Genomic DNA, 6,000 nt, shown 5'->3' on the forward strand with positions numbered 1-6,000 from the left:
TATTCACAATATATATCTCCCACTATTTTTATCAAATCAATAGCCCTAACTATTAATTCAGAAAGAATATCTTTTATATCCTTTCTAGTGAGCCAAGATCCATATTTCACCATGTGTTAGGTCAGCTTTGGCTTTTCTCCTAAAACATGATTATTTAGGTAGACAACATTTGTCAGTTATATCAACTATATAACTCTTGGATAGCTTGGATGAACAACATTTGTTCATATATATTTAATAAATCTCGCCAAACTCTATGCCTCTAAGTTCACAATCCTATTGTGGTAACTTAGTTAAGTCAAACCCAATAGTCAAAAAGTATCAATATACTTCAACACATCTCCCACGATAGATGGGAGTACTTCGCTTTGGCGAACCCACTCCATATCGATCTAGGGGTTAACGCATTGGACTCATTGGAAGGCATCTGATCAACTTAATATTAACTTTAGGGTTTCATTAATTTTAAAACGATCATGATCCCATCATAAAGAGATTCCCAATTTTTCCTTAAATAAAATACTTCAAATCAATATTCGTCAATGGTTTGATTTCCAGGTAGTGAAGGGGTCACAACGGTCTCGCTTAAAACCCACAACCTTACAAGTTCAATGAACTTGCTTTTGACAAAATTGCCCCATGTCAGAAACAAAGAAAATTTGTATTTTATTTCGTGTTTCATAAACATGAGAATCTCATAATCGTTTGTTCATTTTAAAATCTTGAGTCGTTACAGATTTTATCTTGTTTATCAAGCATGGAATGGGTGTCATATCTAATATATACATCATTAATCTAATTAAGCATGCATCTTTATAAACTACTCTACACTTACATTCATCATATGCGTATATATATGTAAAGTGCGCTAAATTAAATGTGGTTGGTTATGTCTTCATCCTATGTGATCTTTATCAAGCTAATGACAAAGATCTAGGTCAATCTAAGGTGAAAAATAAATACAGGCTAACTATTACATGTCTTCTTTCTTGTATTGCTTCCTTGGATGGCCTCCATGTGGGACTACCCTTCCTTGATCTTCAAATCTTCATGTCTTCGTGTATATTATGAGAATGAAATATAAAACTAATCTAATGAACTTACAAGAAGAACTCGAGTTACATTCAAAATTTAATAATTAAAAGATCGAATGACATGCAAGCCGTATTTAAAAAACCAAAACCATTAACCTAAGGTCATAAGCCATAACCATCCACCATGCTCAATTAACACATAAAAACATGTTAGAATACATAATCTGATCTTAACACCCATCATGATCTAATCATAAAAACCAAATATCGAAAAAATTAGAAAATTCGAAATTAAATCTGATAACATTAATCACAGATTACAAGGCCTAGACGACGTCAAACACCTTACAGATCAGTCAAAATCGGAAACCAGGCCCAGATTTCAGCAAATCCGCTGCATCCAATTCAGAATCGTATCAAATATGATTTATATAATAAGAACAAACATAAAACATATATATATATATCAGTATATATACAGATTAGATAATCATCATATGATTATACAACTCTCATGAATATCATATATTCAAAACATATACATACATAAGCATATATAAACATAGCAACATGTAGAAATACAAAATCGCATACATAACAGTCATGGAGTATTGTATACATGTTATCATCATAAAACCGGTAAACACATAAATGAATTAAACACTTTTCGCAAGTAACTCTGATACCATTGAAGGGTTTCGAAACCCACCGCAGGATCCATGCGAAAAATAGATATTTAATTCATAAATCGAATTATTTACCTTAAGAAGCTTACAAATTGGTTGATTGACGAAGATCCAAAGATTTTTCAATCACTACGCATCCCGCCCTCACGATCTACGCTCTATCGGTATCCACACGAATGCCTGAACTCAGGGATTGGATGTGTACTAGCACAAACTCATTTCTTCTTGCTTTCTCCATCTTCTCTCTTGGTGGCTAGGGTTTTAGTAAAAGTCTTATCTTAAAATCAGCCACAAGAGATATTATATAGAGAGCAGAAAAATGAATTATAACTCTTAACTAATTAGGAGTTATTATTAATTCAAAATTCCCATTTATATAATAATTAAGTCGCACTTAATTATTTAACAACTGAATTTTATATTTAATATTAGTAATTCGAATATTATTTTTAATCTAATTAATTAAGTCATACTTAATTAATATTATATATAATTCGAATTATTTTAATATAATTTAAATCCAATTTAAATTAAATAATCTTTCAAGCATTCTTTGTGTGTGACCCTATAGGTTATTATTACGTTGGCAGCGAATTTTAAATCTAATTTAAAATCATAAATAATAAGCGACATCTAGTAATACATCATTGCTACCCAAGTAATAATAATTCAATCGGTGATCGATTTAATCTTTCGTGAATAATGTACAATATAATATAATCCCCTTAACCACATATTATAGATTAAACTAGAGGCATGTAATGTGTCATCCTCGTCAATGTTTAATCCAGGTTTCCTTGATCAATAAGTAGACTATCATATCAAATAAAAATTTGAGCGTGACCACGTATTTCATAGTCTAGCTCACACAAGAGACCAATAATATCACTCCTAAAATTAAGAGGGTTAAATCATTTCTAGATCATTCATATTTCTCATTTGATTCATAATATACCCGAAATACACTTTTATCATTACCCGATCAAAGGTAACTTTCAATGTAATCAAAGTACATCAATTATCGTATAAAAATATAATGATTTCAAGTCTAAGGACCATTACATCGTTATCACGGTGAGAATTACTTATGACACAACATACATGTAGAATATCACATTCGGTCTGTACAACACCATGTACATATACATATGTCTGTGTTTTTTATTTTAGTATCACCATACCTATAATCAATGAGATGTGATCATCAGTCAACAAACACACCAGTCTTAATGCATTATTATTGTCCCTTAATAATACTTGACTAGGGACCTTTAGGAATATTTTTACTATTCTCATAATCTCATTTCTAAATCATGTACTTAGAGGTATAGAATTCATATTATATTCCAAGGACATTTATTAATCTAATATTTATATCGTAATAAATTAAGAATTAATAAATTATAAAATTAATAATAGATAGAACATAAATATTAATAATCCAAATATCTTAAACTAAAATATCATAATGTTGTCTCTAGGACACAAACACTAACATGTACTTGGGCTTAGAGGTTTGGGTATTTTGAGATATTGTTTGGCTAGGTGTTTGTATTTGGAATGGCAAGGTTTTGAATGTTTGGGTTAATGGTATCTTCTTTGTATCTCTCTCATCTCCTGCATCTTTCTTCCTTTTCTTGCTATCATCTTTACCCTTATTTTCATCCTTCCCTTTCTTCTTGTCATCCACATGACTATCACTGCCTTTGCTTGATTGAATTGGATTTGAGCCAGAAGATTTATGCTCATCTTTTTTCTGCTCATCATCATCCAAGTCATCATCTTTTTGATTGATTTGTGTCCTTGGTAGCATGGATTCAGCATTCTTCAAATACTTGGCAAAAAATTTAATCATCTCCACATCCTCATGAGTTTTGTTCCTCTTTGTCTTCAACTCATTCTCCAAAGTCATTATCAACTTTTTATTTCCCATGATACAGCGTTTGGGTATTTGGAAGTGTTTGCTTCTTTTAGTGTTGGGGCACATATAGTTCACTCATTTGCTTGCCTGTAGATAGGTTTCAAGAAAAGCACCTATTGTCCATTTTTAAGCTCATGCAGCAAAAGAGTGTCCTCTCGACTCATCACTTTGACTTTGTTGATGTATCTGTCCAGCTCAGATGCCCTTCTTGATTGTAGGAAAGAAAGGGACACCTTCATACACCTGTCAACTCTTAAGTCATTGACATTCACAACCACCCTCTTTTCTCTGAAATTTTGTCTTGTCACTAGCACCACCCTCGAGAAATAGATATTTAGCATTTTTGTATGTAAAATGATTGAAGTTGAGGGAGACTCTCAGGGCTTCTTGAAACTAAGCAAACTTCATGTCAAAGCAAGGGTCTTCAGCTTTCATCTTGAGTCTTTCAAGTCCAATATCATCTTCACTTTTGCTTGATAGTTGGCTGGATTTTAGCTTGGGCTCCATCATCTCCCCCTCAGGCTTGGTAGCAGGCAAGGTTGACTGTTGAGGGATCTGGGCCCTTACCATTTGAGGTGTTTCTTGAAGGGGTAAATTCAAAGCACCCATAATAGCTCCAAATGACACATTGGTCTGCATCTAAAAATACTTTTGAGAGTCTATTAGGGACTTGATGTCCTGCTGTTGACTTTGTACCATATTGGAAGTGAGTTGGAAGACTTGAGTTGTGAGAGATGTATTTGAAGCTTGTAGTTATGTGGCTTGATGTTGGAGAGCTTGTATTTGAAGATTTGTTGAAGTGGAGGGAACTAGATGTGAGCTTGTGGAAGGAGATGTACCAAGACTGTCGAGCATTGCATTCTTGACTTCCTCGATTACTAATGCAGATGGTTCAAATATTTCTTTGTATAGATGCTCTAACTTGACTTTGTTTTCTTTATTGTGGTGATTTAGTATTGAATCATATTGTGCAGTGCAATGAAGGATTTCTTTAGCTTCTAGATACTCTTTTCAATAGGAGTGAGTGGGAGAGCTTGATGTTTGTCTGAGAACTTGATGTATTTAATTTTTATCTCATTTAATGTAGGCATCAGTTCATTAATTCTCTTGTTCATCATCTCCTTGACTTCACCTTGATGACCATCCAAAGTCTATTCAATAGCCTTGCCAATATAATTGAAGGCTCTGAGCTGAGCTTTGTAGACCTCTGTAATGGCATCATACACTTCATGTGGAGTGAGCACCTCAACATTGCTTCCAAGGATTGTAATGTAATCTTCCCTAAACCTTGTAAGTGCCTCCTCCATGTGAATAAAAAATGTCTTGGAAATTCTGGCATCCACATTTCCATCTCTATCAGCTTCATCCATAATCGTTTCTTGTTGTCATCCACAGTTTGAGTTGGTGTTTTCGTATCTTGCAGTCGTTTGGATAAGATATATGGTGATTGTTTAGAAGTTAAAGGGTGATTCGGGTTGGTTGACGTTGATGGTATAGAAGGTGAAATTGTACTTGTGATGGGAGTCAAAGTTGAATTCATAGTGGGAGTTGTAGTTATGACAGTATGTTGTTCACTAGGTGGGTGAACCTCCATTTAATTTGCAGGGGATTTGACCAGGTTATTGTCATGTACCATGGCCTCAAACCCTTGTTCCTCTTGTAGGACACTGGCACTAGAATGTGCTTGTGTACTTATCTCCCCAATAGTTGGATCATTGGCAATTGAACTCCTAGCTTCAATTGTCAAAGCAATTTCAGCTAGGGTTTTAGGGGAGTTATTTCTTCATGAGAAACCTCCAATTGAACTGGAGAGGATTTGAGTAGCTCCCTTTCAAGAGTACTACCCTCAAACCTATTAGTCTGTGAAGACTGTTGTGCATATGAAGGTGCATTGGAAACTTGCACAGGGTCTTCAATTAAAACTAATGAAACCTCTGTGTTTGTGATGGGGTCATCAAGGTCTGCCATAGCGTGTAGCCTCTCACCATCTAAAGGTTATTTCTGAGTGATTATCACAGTTTCATGAACTGTGTCACTTGATTTTGATAGGGGTTGAGAAGATCATTCAATCCCTTCATTAAAATCTGAAGAAATTTTAGAGATAAGATTTATGAGCTCAGGCATGACTGTTGGAAACTCCCCCTGAATAAATGAGGGAGTTTAAATTGATGTGCCCTCTAAGTGTGTGCCAACCAATTTACTTCTTTTACCCTCTTGAGAGTGCTCAAGAGGGGGTGCAGACACATTACAAGATGCATTGGGGAGAATGCTTGATTCAATAGTGACACCTTGTTAAGAAGGTGCCACTAGAGTCTGTTTAGGACCCTGTGTTACAACTGCATCTTTTTAGAAGATGCAA

This window comes from Apium graveolens, chromosome 6, assembly GCF_009905375.1.
Source record: "Apium graveolens cultivar Ventura chromosome 6, ASM990537v1, whole genome shotgun sequence".
In the NCBI taxonomy this organism is placed as follows: Eukaryota; Viridiplantae; Streptophyta; class Magnoliopsida; order Apiales; family Apiaceae; genus Apium; species Apium graveolens.